Below are 24,207 nucleotides of genomic sequence, written 5' to 3'. Positions count from 1 at the left end.
AAAACATAAAGTGATTCTTTTCAGCAAACAGAAATATTTAATCATTTTCCCACAAATTAGAACTTGCTTTATCCTCAAATTTTTATATTCATGCATACGTACTTAGTACTTATGATTTGTTTCACAAGGTATCTGTTAAACTGCTATTGCAATGCTGGAGGTGGGAGCAGATCTCAAGGAGAAAAAGCCTGAAAAAGCCACACCTCTGAAAAAAATGTTCACTTGGATGAGAAAAATGTTTATGAAAAATAAAATGTTTTTTTTTTACCTATAATAAGTAAATTCTTAAGTTAGATCATCCCATATAATAAAAGGCTAATATGCAAATTGTCCCCTCAGGTGGGAGTTCAACCAACTAGGAGTTCAACCAGGGGCCAGGTTCCGCTGGCCAACCTCCTACATCCCCTCCCTGCTGTCGGCCCAGCCCCAACCTGTGCATAATTTCATGCACCAGGCCTCTAGTATGGCATATAGCTAGAACTAATGAAAGTCATAAATTGGACTGAATCATTCTCAGAATTGGAAATATCACTGATTGGGAAGGTGTTGTATTTGTTGTTAAATGCAGAATTTCTTTGATTAAACACAGAAATGTATTAGGTTGGTCAGTCTTCACACTATTGATCATGTACACATTTTGTGATTTCAATTGAAACTCTTAATGATAAAAAAGAATAACGAGGGCTTTCAGGGTGATGGATCGGATCTTGCAGTGCCTGAAAGGGCCACCTTAGTTTTCATAGCTGCTTAGTTACCAGCCAGGAATAGCTTACAGGGCAGAGGGGGCTGGTTTGCTGCAGGTTAAGGCATTTGAATGGGCTAAAATAGGAAAGTGATTTATAAATGAAGTGGAGAGAACTTGGTGGAGACAGCTAGGACTTCAACACTGGGCCCCTGGGGCCAAGTTAGAGCAGAGGTTCTCTAGTGAGACCCTAGAATAGCAGTGTCACCTGAGAACCTGTACCACCCAGACCAACCCCAAAAATTCTGGGGGTGGGGGGCAAGCAATTCATGTTTTAACAAGCCCTCCAGGTGAGTCTGATGCTTGGCAGATATTTGGGGGGATGGTCTGGCACACCCTGTGATTTGTCTGGGGAAGGAGCCCCCAAGATGGAAATCTGAACTTGGTTCACAGTGGGGTTTAGCAGGGGTGTGGGTAGTGTGATAATGAGAACTGTGTTTTTAATTCACCTTGAGCAGCTTCCCCTAAAAAGTGCATGAGCAGGGATGGGAGTAAGGAGTATATGATAAAAGTGGAAGAATATATCCTTCTGGAGCCCACACAATGCTACTGGAGTGACTTCTGGAACATAGCTGGGAGTAGAAGTTGGATGGTGAGAGCAAGAGCAGGCCGGACCCTGGCCTTGGTGGTACAGCTCCCTCTGGGGACTCCCACCATTTATTCAACAAATATTAATTGAACACTGATTATGGGTCATGTGTTTGTAATTTCTCAATGTGATACATCAGGATACAGAATCATCAATTACATTTCAAAGCAAATGTGCAACATAGAGTGAAAAGAGAGGATACTGTGTAGATAGATGATTAGCTTAAACTTGGAAAATATCTGTAAGGCACAAACAGCTCTCAGCGTACAGCCCTGAGAACGAAAGGCTGCTGCCTCCCCATTTGTGCCCAAAGTCATCGCTCTATGACAATTCAGTATTCTTATTTTAATAAGGACTCTCAGCTGTCAATAAAGGATTAAAGTATATCTACGCTCTTATATTGACATGATAGGAAAACTGGAAATAGAACAGAGATATTTACATTAAAAATGGTGAAAGCAGTGTATTTGGGAACTTACTCTCCCACCCCATTTTTGTGCCTTCTGATCTTTCTCAGATAATAATTTTTTTTAACTTAACTGTGGGAAGGTAAAATTAAACAAAAAATTGAATGTCTTGATTTAGCTATCACTTCTTTCTCCAGGGGGAAAACTAATTAGTCTCTTCTTTTTTTTATTTTTTTAAATTGTATTTTATTGTTTAAAGTATTACACATAGTAGTACATATATCTCCTTTTTTCCCCCCCATTGACCTTCCCCCCAGCCTCCCCTAACCCCTGTCGCATACCCTCATCCCACCCCGCCCAGTGTCTTGTGTCCATTGGTTGTGCTTATATGCATGCATACAAGTCCTTCAGTTGATCTTTTCCCTCTCTTCCCCAACAGTCCCCAACCTTCCCACTGTAATTTAACAGTCTGTTCGATGCTTTACTGCCTCTGAATCTATCTTTTTGTTCATCTTACTTTATAATAGAGTAACATGCAAATTGACCGCACCTCCGCTATGCCCATGATTGGACCTGCGAGAGGCAGGGGGCGGGACTCCGGGTGCCTATATGGCTGTTGAGAAAACCAAGATGGCGGCCGCCAAATCCTCTTAGTTCCCCGGGTCCTGGGGAGCGATGGCAACCCTAGAGGGGCGTGGTAGGGAAAAGCCAGAAGCCTCCCTGGGTCCCCGGCTGGATTGAGATGGGGGGGCGTGGCCGGGGACGGCCAGCAGCCTCCCCGGGGTCCATGGCTGCATCGCGACCCGGGGGGGCGTGGCCGGGCACGGCCAGCAGCCTCCCGGGGGTCCCGGGACCCATCGCGACCGGGGGGGGCGTGGCCGGGCACGGCCAGCAGCCTCCCCGGGGTCCATGGCTGCATCGCGACCCGGGGGGGCGTGGCCGGGCACGGCCAGCAGCCTCCCGCGGGTCCCGGGACCCATCCCGACCCGGGGGGGGCGTGGCCGGGCACGGCCAGCAGCCTCCAGAGGGTCCCGGAACCCATCGCGACCCGGGGGGGCGTGGCCGGGCACGGCCAGCAGCCTCCCCGGGGTCCAGGGCTGCATCGAGACGGGGGGGGGGGCGTGGCCGGGCACGGCCAGCAGCCTCCTGGGGGTCCAGGGCTGCATCGCGACCGGGGGGGCGTGGCCGGGCACGGCCAGCAGCCTCCAGGGAGTCCCGGGACCCATCGCGACCGGGGGGGCGTGGCCGGGCACGGCCAGCAGCCTCCCCGGGGTCCAGGGCTGCATCGAGACCCGGGGGGGCGTGGCCGGGCACGGCCAGCAGCCTCCCGGGGGTCCCGGGACCCATCGCGACCCGGGGGGGCGTGGCCGGGCACGGCCAGCAGCCTCCCCGGGGTCCAGGGCTGCATCGAGACCCGGGGGGGCGTGGCCGGGCACGGCCAGCAGCCTCCCCGGGGTCCATGGCTGCATCGCGACCCGGGGGGGCGTGGCCGGGCACGGCCAGCAGCCTCCCGGGGGTCCCGGGACCCATCGCGACCCGGGGGGGCGTGGCCGGGCACGGCCAGCAGCCTCCCGCGGGTCCCGGGACCCATCGCGACCCGGGGGGGCGTGGCCGGGCACGGCCAGCAGCCTCCCAGGGGTCCAGGGCTGCATCGAGACCCGGGGGGGGGGGGGGGGGGGGGCGTGGCCGGGCACGGCCAGCAGCCTCCCGGGGCGGGGTCCCTGGTGATCGCCACCCTCGCCTAAATGGCTGGTGCTGAGAGGGATCAATGGGGCCAATGGAAGGAGCAGGTGGTAGTTGACCACGGAGGCCATCTGCAGCAGCTGGATGCAGAGTTCGGGTCCACGTTCTCCAGGTTGGCCTCCATGGGGCCCGTGTCGCACCCATTGTAGCCGAGTGGGCATGCTGGCATAGTAGCCCCAGCATGAGGCCAGCTTCCCAAGCCAGGCTGCGGAGGGAGGGAGGGCCTCTGGGCTGGGAGCACTCCCCGACCCCAGTGGACAGGGCACAGAGCAAGCAGCAGAGAGCTACTAGGGGTGGTGGGTGTGGTGGCCTGGCTTCCAAGAGGCTGGCTTCAGCTGCTGTGGCCTGCGCTGAGGTGGCTGGTGGTGGGGGCAACTGCGTGGGCGCATCCGTGGCTGGGGCACTGGGAGACGTGGGACTGCAGCCCAGAAAGCGAGGCTCAGGAGGACCTGGTCACCGACCCCGGGCATTGAAGCCGCCTCCTACAAGATGGATCCTAGCCTAGGTGTGTGGGAAGCAGGTTCAGGAACCTCTCCCTTTGTGGCGCCAGAGCCCAGGCCTGCCAGCGCCCCAGAGGAGACCCCCACCAGGATCGGGGGCTTGACGGGTCTCTAAACCAGGGTGGCCATTAGCCCAGGCCTGCCAGCACCCCAGAGGAGACCCCCAACAGGATCGGGGGCGTGACCGGCCTCCAAACCGCCAGTGACCCTAACCCAGGCCTGCCAGCGCCCCAGAGGAGATCCCCACCAGGATCGGGGGCATGACCAGCCTCTAAACCGCCCTCAGCCCTAGACCAGGCCTGCCAGCACCCCAGAGGAGACCCCTGCCAGGATTGGGGTCATGGCCAGCCTTCAAACTGTGGCGGCCCCTAGCCCAAGGAGGCCTCCTGGCCGAGGACGCCTGAGTCTGTTCTTGACCTAGGGCCGGGCTCTCCCCGCAAGGGACTCAGAAGCCACCAGAGTCTAACTGCCAGTCTCTGGGAGTGCATCCACTGTCCACCAAAAAGTAGGGCCATCAAACCATTCAGACGCAGTGCAGGCACAGGTCCATGGCTGACGGGGTGGAGGCCAGACCAAAACAAAACAGCAGAAACACCCTGCCCACCTGGGCAGGTACTGCTGTAGTCCACGTGGCCTGGGCAGTGTAGAAAGCGCTACCTTCTCCCAGGTCCTGTGCTGGCACTGCCGCCTCGCTCACCCTCAAGCCCCCCTGAGTCCTGACAGCAAAGTGTGTGGGGCATTCTGCAGGAGTTGTACCGTTCTGAGTGCTTTTGCCCAAAGACACACTTTGGGATGAATTCAGAGCCACATCTCATTTCCCATGAGATTGGAAGAACCATGTGAAAGGATTTTGACAAAAGCTTTCCACATCTCTGTTTATTCTTTTGAATCCATAAAATGACCTTAAAAAAAGCATCCGGGCCACCTAAGAAAGAATGCACTTTCTGGCCAGAGCACGCAGGATTCTTTTGCCCAACAGGTTAAAGGGAGCAGAGCTGGCCCAGTGGGAATGGCCCTGGTGCCCTATGAGGAGACCGGGGGAATGGGGTTGCCGAAATTCCATAAGCCTCTTGCCACCTTCTCCTTTGCAAACCACACCATCCAGATCCACCAGGAGTGGAGGCAACTGGGAATCACAGCCGTGATTTGGGACATGGTGAGCAAATCTTGAGGGGCCTCTGAAAACATCTGCAACTGATTATAAGACTGGTCTTTATTTAAAAAGAAATAAAAGAACAGCTTTGTTGAGATATAACCCATATACTGTACATGTCACCTAAAGTGTACAATGAACTGGTTTTTTAAAGTAAATTCAGAGTGGTACAACCATCACCATGCTCAATTTTTAAATATCTTCATGACCCATCCCCTCCAAAAAAAACTTCTACCCATTGGAATCACTTTCCTGATCATCTTCCCCAAAATAGATTGCACTTTAAAGGTGGGTAAAGGAAAGTTGAGGGAAGTTAAAACACTGCACAAAGGATATTGTAAGATGACAAAGCCCAAAGTGAAGATGATGTGTTTTCTTTAAAAAAATATATATTTTTAAAATTTCAGAAAGGGAGAGGGAGAGAGAGATAGAAACATCAATGATAAGAATCACTGATCAACCGAAACCGGTTTGGCTCAGTGGATAGAGCGTCGGTCTGTGGACTGGAAGGTCCCAGGTTCGATTCCGGTTAAGGGCATGTACATTGGTTGCTGGCACATATCCCGGTGGGGGGTGTGCAGGAAGCAGCTGGTCGATGTTTCTCTCTCATCGATGTTTCTAGCTCTCTATCCCTCTCCCTTCCTCTCTGTGAAAAATCAATAAAATATATTTAAAAAAAAAAAAGAATCACTGATCAGCTGCCGCCCCAGGCCCCCTACTGGGGATTGAGCCCGAAACCCAGGCATGTGTGCCCCTGATCAGAATCAAACCTGGACTCTTCAGTCCACAGGCCGATGCTCTCTCCATTAAGCCAAACTGACCAGGGCCATGTGTTTTCTTCAAGTTCTGCGTGGTTTTAATGGTCCCCAAATCTATACTAATAAAAGGGTAATATGCTAATTATAGTGGTTGTCTTCCGGACATCTTTCCAGACAAAGCCACAGTGGCTACAAAGGCCAAGGCTCAGGCAGCCATAACCAGCTGCAGTGGCAGCAGCATTGGGGTTATGGGGGTGGTGCCTCCAGAGGGAGGCCAGACGGGGGGCCAAGGCACAGGCAGTTTGGGGTGATCAGGCTGATAGGGGAGTGCAAGGTAGGGGCAATCAGGCTGGCAGGAGATCAAGGTAGGGGCGAGCAGGCAGGCAGGCAGTGGGGTTAGGGACAATCAGGCAGGCAGGCAGGTGAGTGGTTAGGAGCCAGTGGTTCCGGATTGTGAGAGGGATGTCCAACTGCTGGAAGTTGGACATCCCCTGAGGGGTCCCAGATTGAAGAGGGTGCAGATTGGGCTGAGGGGCACATCCCCTCACCCCCCCAGTGCACGAATTTCGTGCACCGGGCCTCTAGTCAGGTTATAATGTTCTTTATTTTCCATAAATGAGTGAGATCATGTGGTATTTTTCTTTCATTGCCTGGTTTATTTCACTTAGCATAATGCTCTCCAGTTCCATCCATGCTGCTGCAAATGGTAAGAATTCCTTCTTTTTTTATAGCAGCATGGTATTCCATTGTGTAGATGTACCATAGTTTTTTAATCCACTCATCTGCTGATGGGCATTTAGGCTGTTTCCAAATCTTTGCTGTGGTGAATTGTGCTACTATGAACATAGGGGTGCATATATCCTTTCTGATTGGTGTTTCTAGTTTCTTGGGATATGTTCCTAGAAGTGGTATTACTGGGTCAAATGGGAGTTCCATTTTCAGTTTTTTGAGGAAACTCCATACTGTTCTCCACAGTGGCTGCACCAGTCTGCATTCCCACCAGCAGTGCACAAGGGTTCCTTTTTCTCAGCATCCTCGCCAGCACTTGTCCTTTGTCGATTTGTTGATGATAGCCATTCTGACAAGTGTGAGATGGTACCGCATTGTCATTTTAATTTGCATCTCTCAGATAATTAATGACTTTGAGCATGTTTTCATAGGTCTCTTGGCCTTCCTTCTGTCTTCTTTCAAAAAGTATCTGTTTAGGTCCTTGGCCCATTTTTTGATTGGATCGTTTATCTTCCTTTTATTAAGTTATACTAGGGGCCCAGTGCACGAAATTCGTGTACTGGGGAGGGGTCCCTCAGCCCAGCCTGCCCCCTGTCACATACTGGGAGCCCTCAGGGGATGTCCTACTGATGGCTTAAGCCCGCACCCCATTGGGAGTGGACCTAAGCCGCAGTCTGGCCTCCCTTTGCTTGAGGCGACTGGGCTGATCAGGGGAAGGCGCCCGCCCCATCACCCCGCTGCTGCAGCCACTGCCAGTCACTGCAGCCGCCCAGGTATTTTCATCAACACGGACTCCAGTCCCTTCACCATGAAAACATGACAACTTTCTTTAAGCATTTTCAAGATGTGTCTTTCGTAGAATATGACATTTCTTTATTTTTCTTTTTATCCTCACCTGAGGATATGTTTCCATTGATTTTTTCCCCTTCCCTCTGATTCCAAGCTCAGCCCCTTCCCAAGCCAAAAGCCTCCTCCCCAGGTTTAGGCTTGGGAAGGGATCCCCCCCCCCCACCTCCGATCTCAGGCTCTGCCCCTTCTTAAGCCTAAAGCCTCCACCCCAGGCTTTAGGCTTGGGAAGGGGTTCCCCCCAACACCTCCCCAAGCCTAAAGCCTCCGCCCCAGGCTTTAGGCTTGGGAGGGGGTCCCCCCCAGATCCTCCTATCACAGGCTCAGCCCCTACCCAAGCCTAAAGCCTCTGCCCCAGGGTTTATGCTTGGGAAGGGGTCCCTTTCCACCCCCGCACCTCCAATAATAGGCTTGGCCCCTTCCTAAGCCTAAAGCCTCCATCCCAGGCTTTAAGCTTGGGAAGGGGTTCGTCCCCCTGACCCCCCACCTCCAATCACAGGCTTGGCCCCTTTCCAAGCCTAAAGCCTCCACCCCAGGTTTAGGCTTGGGAAGGGGTCATCCCCTCCACCCCCCGCCCGGAACCTCCAATCGAAAGCTTGGCCCCTTCCCAAGCCTAAAGCCTCCACCCCAGGTTTAGGCTTGGGAAGGGGTCATCCCCCCAAACCCCTGCCCAGAACCTCCAATCACAGGCTCAGAAGGGGACCTCCTCCCCACCCCCGACTCCCATCGCAGGCTCGGCCCCTTCCCAAGCCTAAAGCCTCTGCCTGATGGCTGGCTGGGAGTGACCTGGGTGTCAAGGAGGTTCCCCGGACCCAGGTATGTATGCAGATTAACCGCCAACTTGGTTGGGTTAATTTGCATATGCACTCTGATTGGCTGGTGGGCTTGGTTTGTGCATGTAGCGGGATGATGGTTAATTTGCATATTACTCTTTTATTAGGTAGGATGAGTTCCCTGTAAATGCTGGAGATTAAACCTTTATCAGTGTTAACATTTGCAAATATGTTCTCGCATACAGTGGGTTTTCTTGTTGTTTTGTTGATGGTTTCTTTTGCTGTGCAAAAGCTTTTTATTTTGATGTAGTCCCATTTGTTTATTTTCTCTTTAGTTTCCATTGCCCTAGGAGTGGTATCAGTGAAGAAATTGCTTCAGCATATGTCTGAGATTTTGCTGCCTGTGAATTCCTCTAGTATTTTTATGGTTTCCTGTCTTATGTTTAAGTCCTTTATCCATTTTGAGTTTATTTTTGTGTATGGTGTAAGTTGGTGATCTAGTTTCATTTTTTTGCATGTATCTGTCCAATTTTCCCAACACCATTTATTGAAGAGACTGTCTTGACTCCATTGTATGTTCATGCCTCCTTTGTCAAATATTAATTGAGCATAGTGGTTTGGGTTGATATCTGGGTTTTCTATTCTATTCCATTGGTCAATATGTCTGTTCTTGTGCCAGTACCAGGCTGTTTTGAGAACAGTGGCTTTGTAATACAGCTTGAAATCTGGTATTGAGGTCCCACCTACTTTGTTCTTGTTTCTCAGGATTGCTACTGCTATTCAGGGTATTTTTTTATTCCAGAAGAATTTTTGGAAAGTTCTTTCTAGGTCTATGAAATATGCTGTTGGTATTTTAATGGGGAATGCATTGAATCTATAGATTGCTTTGGGTAGTATGGACATTTTAATGATGTTGATTCTATCAATCCATGAACATGTTATATTCTTCCATCTGTTTATATCTTCCTCTATCTCTTATTTTAGTGTCCCGTAGTTTTCTCTGAATAAGTCTTTTACCTCCTTAGTTAAGTTTATTCCTAGGTATCTTAATTTTTTTGTTGCGATGGTAAATGGGATTGCTTTTTTAGTCTTTCTTTCTTTAAGTTCATTATTGGTGTATAGAAATGCCATAGATTTCTTGATGTTAATTTTGTATCCTGCTACATTGCCGAATCCATTTATTAAGTCTAATAGTTTTTTGAGGGAGTCTTTAGGGTTTTTTATGTACAATATCATATCATCTGTGAATAAGGACAGTTTTACTTCTTCTTTTCCAATTTGGATGCCTTTTATTTCTTCTTGTCTGATTGCAATGGCTTATACTTCCAGTACTATGTTGAACAGGAGTGGTGAGAGTGGGCATCCCTGTCTTGTTCTTGTTCTTAAGGGAAATGGTTTTAGTTTTTGCCCATTGAGTATGATGTTGGCTATGGGTTTGTCATATATGGCTTTTATTATGTTGAGGTATGATTCTTCTATTTCCACTTTGCTGAGAGTTTTTATAAAAAATGAGTATTGGATTTTGTCAAATGCTTTTTCTGTATCAATTGATATGACTATGTGGTTTTTATCTCTCAATTTGTTTATGTGATGTATCACATTTATTGATTTGCGATATTGTACCATCCTGCATCCCTGGGATAAATCCTACTTGGTCATGGTGTATGATCTTTTTGATGTATTGCTGGATCCAATTTGCTAGAATTTTGTTGAGGATTTTGGCATCTATGTTCATGAGGGATATTGGCCTGTAATTCTCTTTCATTGTGTTGTCTTTATCTGGTTTTGATATTAGGGTGATGCTGGCTTCATAGAATGAGCTTGGTAGTGTTCCTTCCTCTTGAACTTTTTGGAATAGACTGAGGAGGATAGGTTTTAGTTCTTCTTGAATGTTTGGTAAAACTCCACTGTGACACCGTCTGGCCCCGGGCTTTTGTTTGCTGGAGGCTTTTTGATGACTGCTTCAATTTCTTCCATAGTTATTGGCCTATTGAGATTTTTAGATTCTTCCTGATTGAGTTTTGGAAGGTTGTATTTTTCTAGGAATATGTCCATTTCCTCCAGGTTGTTCAGTTTGTTGGAATAAAGTTGTTCATAGTATTTTTTAACAATCCTTTGTATTTCTGTGGGGTCTGTTGTTATTTCACCTCTTTCATTTCTGATTTTGTTTATTTGGGTCCTCTCTCTTTGCTTCTTAGTGAGCCTGGCTAGAGGTTCATCAATCTTGTTTATCCTTTAAAAGATAATTAGTCTCTTCTTAACGGTCCTATGTATGTTCTGATTATAATAGTTCCAGAAACTAGAGGGCCACCTTAGTGTGTCCTGTCTTATTTTCTCTGCATCATAATTTCTAGACCACTTCAAATCTCCATTTAGTCATCTCCACACTCAATTAAAAAATTGTCAAGAATTTAATAGGGCCTTCAGAATCCATTTAGCTTAAACAATGCATTATTGAAGGTCCATCTCTCAACCACTGAAGCTGGCTCCATAACACAATGTCACTGTGTGGCCCTGGGTAATTTAATTTCATTTAAGCAGCTTTCTGTTGGCTTTAGGATTATCATAAGTAGGTAAGAAATTCCCTGAAATAAGGTTTATTTTGGCTATAGTCAATCTACTTTCAATTTTTGTGGAAAAATGAAGATGTTTGTCAGATAAACTATTCCTTTTTGGGGTGTGTGTTTCCCCCAATTGTTTGACTATTATTGCTGAGGTCTTGAATGCATTTCAGACTTGAGCCCCTGAGGAATGAGGCAGTCTTTCCTGACATTTGACAATCCATGTCCTAGAAATCCCCTGTTCCAAAGGCCTAAAAAAACAATAGGAATACACAAAGATAACAACCTCCTGGGCCCCATTGCATCATACTAGAACAGGAAACCATACTGCTCCTCTCCACAAGTACTTGTCCTCTTTTTCAAGGTGTGAGGTTTGCCCATGATATTCGGACCTATTTTATTTCAAGAAGTCAGTCTTTCTATCAGGCTTAGAATGAGAAGATCCAGGTTTGAGTCCTGAGTCTGACACTTGCTAGGTAACTATAGGCAATGTCACATTATTTAAATGCTACTAAAAATAAAAATATGAATCTCTTTTATATGTATGCTATTGTGTCATGTAATGAGAAGTACAAGAAAATCTTTTCTCGTTATATTTGAGGCTTGCATTCAAGGCCACTCAGGTACCAATTAAAGACTAAAGAAACAGTAATTTTCTCTTCTTCCTAAATCTGGATATCCATATTAACCTGATTTCACAAGAATGAAAATGTTGGGATAGGACAGGGGAGGTTGTGTCCTTGGATGATTTGCATAGAGCCTTGTACCCCACAAAGGACAACCTCATTTTCTTTTGTTTTCAATGAAATATATTTTGATGGTTTGATATATATTGGAATTTGACCATTCTGTGAATTCACTTATGAGTTTCATGGGTGAGTTGCATGTTTGGGTAGTATGCACACGTGTATGGAGCAAGCCCTGGTTCTCCTCCTCTCCTTGGCTCAGGGAATGTCTTTCTGGTGTGATTCAAGCTTCTCTCTTTCAAACTCTATTCTCTGTGCCTTAGGCTTTTGAAAGCAAAAGTCAGGAAGACTTATGGGTTATTTCTTCTTTTCTTGAGGTGATGAAGCTCACAGCCTGGTGCCTTATTGACTATGCAGTAAGGGAAAAGATGACGCAAATACAAACTGATATCTGAAAAACTGTCCAGTTGGTGCCAGCTGAGGTCACACTGAGGTCAGCTAGTCTGAAGAATCTGAGAAGGCTTTCCTCAGAGGTCTGGTGTCTTGGCAGGGAGGGCTCCTCTGGGGCTGTCTACCAAGAGCTAGAATGATTGACTTCTCCAGCAGACAACCCCATTTTCTTGATGGGATCTAGTTTAACTCCCTTTTGAAGAGTATAGTCCAGACTCTGGGACCAGGATGGACTCCAGCATGAGTTGTGTTGAGAAGAAACTGCAAAAATAGTGACTCTAAGCTTCCTTGTGGCAATTGCAATGTCCTTTCAGGGTATGTCCTTGTCTAGTTAAATTCTGCACTGGAGTGATGGACATTTACACTTTCTTGTCCTGGGATTTTGGTAAACTAGTGCAGGCCATAGGTTTATAGAGATATCAGAACCAGGCTATGTAGGATATTGTGGAGAAAACCCAGCCTGAAGAAGAGAAGTTGTCCTCAACATATCACAAAGGACCTTGCTGAATAGGGCCCAGTAAACATTTGTTGAATTAGTCAGTGAAAGACTTAGGGAGAGAAGTCACATTTGATTCCAGGCGGGTTATCCACAAGAGCCCAGGCCAAGCCCTGGCTCAGCTGGTCCTCAGAAATGCCACTGCTAAATATTTACAGGTCAGAGTGCGTGAAGCCACTCTTGCCTGCCATCCCACCATAGTACTTTTTCATTTTATATATTTTATTTATTCATTTTGTAAAATATACTGTTTTAGATCTATTCTCCCTGTAATGACATCTCAGGAAGATTCCACCCACATCTTTGACACCACTCAAAAATTAGTAAGTCTGATAGTATCGTAAATTAAACATCCAACTTATTCAAGTTAAAGTTTCTTCTCTTCCTTCAATTAAGGCATTTCCCCTCGAACCCCCAGGGGTGAACAAGTAATTGGTCTTGTCTTCCTTCTCTTACTCCTCTCTCTGCTCTTCTCACTGCCAGGGGCAGAGCAGGCATTGGAGGAAAGTCAGAAAAGTCTTACTTGATTGAGCTGTTTAATCCAGCCTTAAGTGAAAGTTCTGTTTCCTCTTGTGGGCAAGTGCACAGGATAACCTCTTGCTACCTTTCTTCATCTTTCATCTCCTGAAGGTACATCATAGAGCTTCTTAAGTAGGGTCCCTTTGAGACACCTCAAACTCAATACTATCTGGCATCTGATTGACGTGCGGGGATCTGATGTATCTTTGGTTTATCAACTGGCAGATATACAGCTTCTAAAATTAGTGCTTTCTCTCTCTTCCCTGATGTCCAAGTTTCTTCACTAGCTCCAGCCTTTGTACTCCTGCAGCCAAGAAGAAGGCATGGATTTCCATGTTTTTAAATTCACATACACTTCCAAATATTTGAGAACCCATATCAAACCCTCCCAAAGGTATTCCCCAAAAGTCTCAATTAAAAGGTCAGGAAGAGGTAGACAAAAGTGTCCTCTATTTTTATAATTCTCCTTAAGAAACTTCCTTTTAGTTTCCAGTGCTTTATATAACCCTTTGAAGCTGTGTTCATTTTGTAGTAGGTTCTTTTTTTGAAAAAATTATTTTTCAATTACAGTTGACCTACAATATTATGTTAGTTTCAGGTGTATAACATAGTGATTAAACATTTATATACCTTACAAAGTGATCACCCCTGTAAGTCTGGTACCCATATGACACCACACAGAGTTATTACAATACTAGAGGTCTGGTGCATGAAATTTGTGCATGGGGGGTGGTGTCCCTCAGGCCAGCCTGTGCCCTCTCACAATCCGGGACCCCTTGGGGGATGTCCGGCTGTTGATTTAGGCCCCCAATGGGTCCCGGATTGCGAAAGGGATGTAGCAGTGCACCAAGTGGCAGGAAGCCAGGGAGGAGTCAGAACCAGGGCCAGGCGCTGCGCTGCTTGCGTTCATCCTGGCCTGCTGCTGCTGCTCGGTAGTGCTGCTGTGGAGTTGGGAGAGGCTTCCGCCGCTGCAGCTGCACTCACCAGCCTTGAGCCCAGCTTCTGGCTGAGTGGCGCTCCCCCTGTGGGAGTGCACTGACCACCAGGGGGCAGGTTCTGCATTGAGCATCTGCCTCCTGGTGGTCAGTGCATATCACAGTGACTGGTCGACCAGTCGTTCCAGTCGTTTCGGTCATTCAGATCGTTCTGTCGTAATGGTCACTTAGGCTTTTATATATATAGATTATTGACTGTATTTCCTACACTGTACTTTACATTCTGTGACTATTTTTATAATTGGCAATTTGTACTTCTTAATCCTTTTCACCATTTTCATTCATCCCCCACTAACTACCCTCCCATCTGACAAGTGTCAATTTGTTCACTGTATCTATGAGTTTGTTTGTTTTGTTCGCTCATTTATTTTGTTTTTTAGATTTCACATATAAGTAAAATCAGATAGTATTTGTCTTTCTCTGTCTGACATTTCACTTAGCACAATACCCTCTAGGTCCACCTATGTTTTTACAAATAGCAAGATTTCATCCTTTTTTATAGCTGAGTAGTATTCCATTGTATATATGTACCACCTCTTCTTTATCCATTTGTCTATTGATGGACACTTAGGTTGTTTCCATATTTTGGCTATTGTAAATGATGCTGTGATAAACATAGGGGTACATATATTTTTTCAATTAGTATTTTGGATTTCTTTGGACAAATAACCGGAAGTGGAGTTGATGGTTAATATAATAGTTCTATTTTTAATTTTTTGAGAAATCTCCATACTGTTTACCATAGTGGCTGCACCAGTCTGCACTCCCACCAACAATGCATAAGGTTTCACTTTTCTCCACATCCTCTCCAACACTTGTTGTTTGTTGATGTATTGATGACAGCCATTCTGACAGGCATGAGGTAGTATCTCATTGTGATTTTTATTTGCATTTCCCTGATGATTAGTGATGTTGATAATCTTTTCATATGTGTATTGGCCATCTGTATGTCCTCTTTGGAGAAATGTCAATTCAAGTTCTCTATCAACTTTTAACAGATTGTTTCTTTTTTGGTGTTAAGTTTTGTATGAGTTCCTTGTAAATTTTGGATATAACCTCTAATCAGATGTATCATTGGTGAATATCTTCTCCCAATCAGTGGGCTGTCTTTGTGTTTTATGTGTTTTTTTTTTTTTTTTTTTTTGCTATGCAAAAACTTTTAGTTGGTGTAGTCCCATTTGTTTATTTATTTATGTTTATTTCCCTTGTCTGGGGAGACACATTCACGAAAGTATTACTAAAACAAGGTCAGAGAGTTTACTGCCTATGTCTTTTTCTAAGAGTTATGGTTTTAGTCTTACATTTAAGTCTTTATTCTATTTTGAATTTATTTTTATATGGTGTAAGAAAGTGTTCTAGTTTCATTTTTTTATGTATCTGTCCAATTTTCCCAGCACCATTTATTGAATAGGCTGTCTTTACCCCATTGTATAGTCTTGCTTCTTTTGTCATAGATTAATTGACTATATAGGTATGGGTTTTTTTCTGGGCTCTCTATTCTGTTCCATTGATCCATGTGTCTGTTTTTATGCCAGTACCATGCTGTTTTGATTACTATAACCTCGTAGTATAGTTTGGTATTTGGTAGCATGATTCCTCCAATTTTGTTTTTCTTTCTCAAGATTGCTTTGGATATTTGGGGTCTTTTGTGGTTCTCTACCATAGCATTCTGAAGCCCCTCATGGGAGTGTCATAACTGTTGCCAGAAAGATGCCAGGAAGGACAGGTGTTAAGCAATGCTTAACGAAAGTGAGGGGTTTTCTGAGCCCTGTGCCTCAGTGATGGGGAAACTCTTCATGTGAATATTCCTCCTATGTTGTTTTTCTTGACTCCTGCATTTTCTTTTATAGAGCTACATGCTGACTCTTCACATTCCCCTTTGCCTTAGAATATTTTGCCTTAATTGCAGTAATCATCTGACCTCTTCCTTTTTTAACATAACTTTTTTGGGCTCATGTGATACCACTGGTACCCAGTGTCTGAGAAAGTTTGGATTCCATCAGAGCATGTGGCTGAAAGGCCTCAGCTCTCCTGCTCTTTAGGAGAAAGTAGGAGAGGAGACCAAATATTAACCCCAGAGGGAAGTTTCCGGCAACCAAATGACTTCTTCCATCTCGCCTCCTAATAACTCCCCCACCCTATCCATGTGTTGCATGGGTCATTTAGGTATTGTGAAGGTATGAAATTGGAAGGCACTATGAAGTGGGAGAGTTTGCTTCTTCTTCTGCAAGCCTTGCTTCAGAATGCATGCTTTGGAGCAAACTGGGAGATACTTTTGTTCAAAGGCTGTCATGATTGCAGTGAAGTCCACCAACTTTTGTCTTCTTTCAAGTCACTCCAGGATCTAAACTAAAATTTAAAAAATATTGAAGTCTGGAAACTGAAAACATGAAGCAAAGAGACACAATGTGGGTGTCCGGGGTGTTTTGTTTGTGAGGGAGTGGAGAGAAAAATGGAGTGCTGGGGAAAGGAGGGTATATTCTCAGGTGAGAATACTCCTACCAATGCCACAACGTTGACTCAAGAGCTCCCACTGCATCAGTTTCCAGAGCCAATTGTCTAGCTGGGAGGAGTGAGGGCAGGTTCTGACTGCCTTATCCAGCCCGGAGATCATGCATTTCAGAGAGAAAGCAAGTGATGCTTAGCTTGTAGGTTGCACTGAACTGTTCAGACTTTGCCCTTAACAGAGTAGCCCCTGCCCACATTACCACATATGGGCTGATTCCCTGGTTTTCAGGAGGACGTTCCACCATTTGTGATCTCAACTCAACTGAAATAAATGGGCTTGCCTTGCTGCACTCCTCTGCCCCACACAAGCACTGGTTTGCTGCACCAACTGACTGGTGAGGAAGGGCAGGAGGGTGAACAGTAATGGCCTTGCAGGGCACCCTGTACTTTATAGTTATGAACAGCTCAGCACCCAGAGGGGAGACTTCTCCAGCCCATCCTTTACAGTTGAACTCTTGGTTAAGATAGCAGATTTATTCTGAGCAATAACTATTTCCTTTCGCCAGAGCTTCCACATGAAAAAGTGACTTCATGTTCAGTAAACATAGCTTTCAGTTCTGGAAAAAAAAGAAAAAAGAAAAAAGAAAAAAGAATTGCTTTCTAAAGGGCAATGGGTTTCACACTGTCTGCATTGGTCATGCAGCCTTCCAGTCCTGGGTGGTATTCGTTGATCTCTGCGAGGACTGCACACCCCAAAGACATGACAGGGCCTGAACGATAAAACAATAGTGATATTCCAGGCAGGCTGTGAATTTTTGCAGTAAATATGAAAATAAAATTTGTAACTAAATGATGATGATGAGGCTAGATTGAGCACAGGGAAATTGCTACCAAAAGTCTTTTGTCTCTGTCCTGACTGGACTCCTCCTGTTGTAGGCTTTCGCTAAGTGTGTTGCCCCTCTGCCTCCACCTCACCTGGGGTGTCTTGGGTCGTAAGGAAACTCTTGGAGGCACATTTTCAAAATCCTCAGTCACCTCTAGGTGGAGATTTGTGATTGCAATTTTCGGTGTTTTGGGTGGTTCCAGCAGTCACGACATGAATAGGCAAAGGGATTTCAGGATGGTGTGGTGAACAGGAAACAGTGACACTGCAAGTCTGCATAACTACACTTCTATTTTTATCACTAGCAGGTCTCACTGAGAGCTCCGGGTGTAATGGCGATCACAGAGCAAAGCCCTGGTCAGTTAGTCTCCTCCCTGCTGCTCACCAGCTGGGTAATTCCAGGGACCTGCCTCATCTTCCTCATTTATAAAACAAGAGGGCCAGAGTAGGTCTGAGGTTCTCAAACCAGAGAGTTCATGAGAATCATCTGGGCAACATATTAAAAACAAGGATGCCAAGCTAACTCTTAGAAATTTGGCTTTTGAAAGCTCCCCATTGATGTTGATGCTGGTGGTGATGGACCACAGTTGGGAAAATGCTGGACCACATAGAAGCCTTCTGGCTCACAGAGTCTCTAATGGGTCCTAGCTGTGATATTAAATTAGCTTTTCTCTGGTTGGCTTTGATTTTCATATACACAAACTATTTTTTTTTTAATTATCAGGGAATTCACAATCTATCACAATTACATCTGGAAACATTTAAGAGAGTAGTAGTGCTAAGCTGAGTTTCTTTGGGCAGAGGACTAAGTAGACAAAGAAAACAGGTGAGGAGTTGGCTGTGTATCAGCTATTCTGCAGAAAATATTCTAGGAAAGAACTACATGGCTGTAATTCTCTCTGCATATTTTCTTTCTTCCCCATTTCCCTTCTCTCTTGTCTCCCTCAGTCCATCCTGTGCATTATTTTAATCAAGGCTCCTTTGATTACACCTGGTGAAGGCTATCAGGAAACAGCTGCTGCCAAAGATGAAACCAAGTAGAAACCATGGATTCAGGGCTTCCCAGTAGTTGACCTCAAAACTTGATCTGGTTGAGGTACACATCTGCTGTCATTATGAAGTCCCCTTCTTTGGTTATTGGAGATTTTTTTAGCAGAACTGGAGGAGCCATTAGCAGTTTGTTTTTTTAATCCTCACCGGAGGATGTTTTTCCCCCATTGATTTTTAAAAAGAGTGGAAGGGAGGGAGGGAAAGAGGGGAAAGAGAGAGAGAAAGACATTTATATGAGAGAGACACATTGATCTGTTGCCTCCCACATGCACCCGGACCAGGGCTGGGAATCAAACCTGCAAACCTGGTATATGGCCCTTGACCAGGAATTGAATTTGCGACCCTTTGGTGCCTAAGCTGATGCTCTAACTATTGAACAACACAGGCCAGGTTGCCATCAGCAGTTTTTACCCTGCATTGACAACATTGAAACTTGAATCAAAAGACTTGAGGAAAACCAAAATCATCTGGTCATGAGGATCCATCTTTAATCACAATAAAGCCAGAATTTCCAGGGAAGACATTTTTGGATCTTTGTATCTTCTAGTACAAGTATTTTTACAGCAATTGCGCTCCCTCTTCGGGATTGTACAGATTCATCATATTCATTAATTTATTCACTCAACAAATACTTATTGAGATGCCCAGCATTAGGGATACAGTGTGGAGTTAAGACAAGGGCCCTCCCCCATAAATGCCACTTTAACAAGTGCTACAAACAGGCACTCTGGTTTGGGAGCTTAAGAGAAGCCTTCCTGAGGAGGTGACAACAAACTGAGATTTGAAGATCAGTAAGAGAGCACTAAATGAAGAGAGGATGACAGGTTTCTTGGGTAGAGGGAACAGCATTCACAAAGCCACATGGCAGAGAGGAACTGGTGGGTACAGCTATTGAAAAATAGCTTTCATGGGAAAATAGCAAATCATTTTTCCCTTGGACAAAAGAAGAGGGCAAAATTATGACCTCAAGATCAGTATGTTCTCAGAGATGTCTTCTGAACCATGTTGCCTGATATACAGTCTAATATGATACCTGTTATTGAGTTTTGCAATAGGAAATTTAAAACACATGCTGTTTTATTCTTATTAAATTTTCCTTTGATTTGCATTTCTAAATAGTTAAATTTTCAAATTGATGAAACTTCCTTTCCTGTTGCCAATTTAAGTCACTTAAAGTGAGTTTTGATTAATCTGGGATAGGAAATTTTGTCTTTCTTAATTGAAAACATTTTGAGTCAATAGAATTCTGCACTAAATTAAGAAATGGCAGAGCTAGAGGTAAGGAAAGATTTGCTTTTCTTTTTAAAATACCAGCTTCAAAGGATTAATTTCTCCAAACTTTTACATCAATTTTGCTGAAAAGATTTATTGAACTCTCAGTTGGCTACAAGTGACTTATCTCTGCTAATTAAAAATAAAACTCTTTCTGGCTGTGTTGACATGCATAAATCTACTAATAATCATACTCTCTACATATACAGAGGCTAATAGCATTTCCACATATTTCTATCTTATCTACACTTCCCAACATCCTCTAACTGGTGGATGGTGGGGAGATGATTTCCAAGAATGCTACAATGAGATTGCCTCTTCATTTTAAACCATAAAATAGGTGCATAATGAATTAGAGCTGAACTGCCAGTCATCTTGGGAAAGGAAATATTGAGCTTAAGGTGTTAACTAAAGAATGTCTTATGTCAATCTGGAGAAGTAGGAAGTGCAAAGTTCATGCTGTGGCCTACATTCTGGCTTCTGCATGATTTAGCTCCTGCTCATGTCCCCAGACTTACTCTCTGACACTCTTTCTCTCTAGCTGTGATGTCCTGCTTGTTGTACCAGCTACACATAGAGCTTATTCTTGCCTCAGGATCTTTGCATTTGCTGTTCTCTCTTCCACTTGATATACTTGTGGCTCACTCCCTCACTTCCTTTAGGTCTCTGCTCAAATACACTTTCTCAAAGAGGCCTTCTCTGATCAAGCTACCTACAAAAGTGTATATATATATATATATATACACTAGAGGCCTGGTGCATGAAAATTCATGCACTGGAGTGGGGGTCCCTCAGCCCAGTCTGCCCCCTCTCACAGCCCAGGAGCCCTCAGGGGTGGGAGGTGACCCGGCGATCAGGGGAAGGAGACGCCCCCATCACACCTCTGCTGCTGCACTGCCAGCACTGCAAGCCTAGGCCGGCCCTGGTTACCTGAGCCTCGGGCAGCCCTGGGGCGGCTGGGCAGCCACCATCTGAGGCTTGCCTGCACCTTGGGCCAGCCCTGGGCAGCTGGGCAGCTGCCATTCGAGGCTTACCTGCGCCTCAGGCCAGCCCTGGGCAGAGGAGGGCAGCTGACAGCCAAGGCTTGCTTGTGCCTTGGGCTGGCCCTGGGTGGTTGGGGGGCTGAGAGGACTGGTTATTCCGGAGGCAGGCATGCGGCAAGGCCAGGCCCGGCGCCACGCGCCTGCTGCCCCAGTGGGGCTGAGGGGACTGGGTGCCACCATCTTGTAGCTGTGGGCACCGTCATCTTTGAGGGTGTGACAGTCAATTAGTATATTCCCTCCTTATTGGCTGTGGGTGCCACCATCTTTGCGATGGTGTGAGGGTCAATTAGCATATTCCCTCTTTATTAGATAATATATATATATATACATACACACACACATACACACACACACACACATACACATATATATATAAACAAATATCTATACTAATAAAAGCCTAGGTAGTCCCTGCATCCTCACGCAATGCCCTCACATCATCACAAGATAGCCACCACAAGATGGCTGCCACAAGATGGTCGCCTTCATGTTGTTACAAGATGACCACAACAAGATGGCCAGCAGGGGAGGGCAGTTGTGGATGATCAGGTCAGCAGCGGGGGGCAGTTGTGGGTGATTGGGCCAGTGAGAGGGGCAGTTGGGGGCAATTGGGCTGGCGTGGGGGGGAAGGTGCAGTTGAGGGCGATTGGGCTGGCAGGGGAGGGCAGTTGGGAGGGACCAGGTCTGCAAGGGAGGGCAGTTGGGGGTGATCAAGTCTGCAGGGGAGGGCATTTAGGGGTGACCAGGCTGACAGAGGAGAAAAGTTGGGGGCAACCAGGCCTGCAGGGAAGGGCAGTTGGGGGGAACCAGGCCTACAGGGGAGGGCAGTTAGGGGTGACCAGGCCTGCAGGGGAGGGAAGTTAGGGGCAATCATGCTGGCAGGGGAGCAGTTAGGCATCAATCAGGCTGGCAGGGGAGTGGTTAGGGAGTGATCAGGCTGGCAGGCATAAGCAGTTAAGAGCAATCAGGAAGGCAGGCAGGCGAGCAGTTGGGAGCCAGGAGTCCTGGATTGTGAGAGGGATGTCGGACTGCCCTTTTAGGCCCGATCCTAAAAGGGCAATCGGACATCCCTCAAGTGGTCCCAGATTGGAGAGGGTGCAGGCTGGGCTGAGGGACACCCTCCCACCTCCTGTGCATGAATTTTGTGCACTGGGCCTCTAGTACAAATATAAAATGAGACACATTATTTTAAATGTTCTTGTGTAACATTTTAAATATAAAAAGAAACAGGTGAAATTAATTTTAATGATATATTTTATTTAAGCCAATATTTCCAAAATGTTATCATGTCAGTATATAATCAATATAAACCCTATTAATAAGATATTTTGCTTCTTTTTATTCATACTCATTCTGGTACATTTCAATTTGAACAAGCCACATTTCAAGTGTTCAATAGACATGAGTGGCCAGTGGCTACTATATTAGGCAGCACAGCTATAGAGAATATTCAGACACTGAAAAATACAGGCAAATATTAGGTACAGTATTTGAATATTGTAACACAATTAATAATAATACACAAAATTGCTTATGAGATTGACAAAAAAAAACTATTTTTTCTACAGTTTGTTATTTGTTAGAACACCACTCATAATTTGTAAGTATGCAGTGCACACAAACTTAACAATATTTATTTATTTATTTATTTTCCAACATTTATTTTATTTGCAAGAGTGACTCACCAATTGCAACAGACAAGCCATGAGCACACACACAAAGCAACATCCACAGCAATTTTGATTATTGAGATTATGACCATTCTGTGTTTCTGCCCCAGTTCCCAGAAATGTTAACCTTAACCTTCACCTCCCCACATCAGCTCTTGCTTCATGCCAGTGGATTGCTTCCAACTAGCAGTATCTCTATATAGACTTTTTATTAAGCTTTAATTATTGCAGAATTACAATATTTTTTTCATTTTTCCCAATTTCTTGATTACTTTTTTTGTGATTCATTAAAATGTATAAGTTTCTGCATAGAAACACTACTCTTATACTCTGGGCTTTACTATTTTAATGGCTACAACAAAGATAATCTGTACCCTTGGATAGCTGCATGGAGTGGACAAGACATTAAAAAAGACTAAAAATGACTTCTCTATCTTGACATGTTTAAAGATTTTGTTTTCTTTCAGTTAAGCTTAGCAATGCTATCAAAAATACACTACATTTGTACTAATTAAACAGTTGAACACTAAGTAATAATTTAATTGGAAGAAGGTGGAGAGAACTAATTCAACAAAGGTTGACTATTGGGAACTTACATCAATAAGTGATCTTATTGTCATTATCTTAACCTTGTTGCAGAGCAACAAAGGCCTGGAACTAGGAACAAACATTGTGTTGTCTTCACCCACACCTGTCTCCCATGCTTAAGCAACTTTATGTCTTATCCACAGAATCCATTTGCATTAAGAGAATGTGGTGTACACCTAAGTTTTAGATTTCTTTGTCTTAAGATGAAAGGGAAGAGGTAAAAAAATATTGCTAAAAAATCTAATCCAAAATAAACTATTTCACATAAACACACTATGAGTTAGATACTTTTAAAAAGCAAATAACTGAAATAAAAGGTCTTATAAAATTTTTATCCAATGAGATCATGACCTAAGTTAGATGGTTAATAAAAATTTGTAGGAAATCATAAAAGTATGTATACATATATGTATACATAAAAAAATTTGTAGGGAATCATAAAAGTATGTATACATATATACACCACACATCTTCTTTACCCATTTATCTATTGATGGTCTTCCATACTTTGTCTATAGTAATACTGCAGTGAACATAATCTTTTCAAGTTAGTGTTTTCATTTTTTTTTCAGATAAATACTCAGAAGTGGAATTGTGAGTCATATGGTAGTTCTATTTTTAATTAAATCTCACCAACAGTGCTCAAGGGTTACCTTTTCTCTACATCCTCCCCAAAACTTGTTTTTTGTTGTCCTTTTGTTAATAGTCATTCTGACAGGTGGAAGTGATATCTCATTATGGTTTTGTTTGTATTTCCCTGATGATTAGTGATGTTGAGCATTTTTTCATATGTTTGTTGGCGATCTGTATGTCTTCTTTGGAGAAATCTCTATTCAGGTTCTCTGCTGTTTTTAAATTAGATTTCCATTTTGATCTCTTCATGGAACCATTGGTTATTTAGTAGCCTGTTGTTTATCCTCTGCATGTTTGTGTAATTTCCAGCTTTCTTCTTGTAATTGATTCCTAGTTTCATAATGTTATAGTCCAAAAAGATGTTTGAGATGGTTTCAATTTTCTTATACTTATTGAGACTTGTTTTGTGCCTAACATGTAATATTTCCTGGAGGATGTTCTATGTTCACTTGAAAATAATGTGTATTCTGCTGGGTTTGGATGAAAGGTTTGTATATATCTATTAAATCCAATGTTTTACTGTTGAATTTCTATCTGGATGACCTGTCTGTCCATTGATGTAGGACAGACAGGTCATCCAGATAGAACTTTAACAGGGAACTGTTAAAGTTCCCTGCTATTATTGTATACTATTAATCTCTCCCTTTATGTCTGCTAATATTTGCTTTATGTA

This window comes from Eptesicus fuscus, chromosome 9, assembly GCF_027574615.1.
Source record: "Eptesicus fuscus isolate TK198812 chromosome 9, DD_ASM_mEF_20220401, whole genome shotgun sequence".
NCBI classification, from domain to species: domain Eukaryota; kingdom Metazoa; phylum Chordata; class Mammalia; order Chiroptera; family Vespertilionidae; genus Eptesicus; species Eptesicus fuscus.
The sequence above is the reverse complement of the archived record's forward strand: the minus strand, read 5'-3'. Positions refer to the sequence as shown.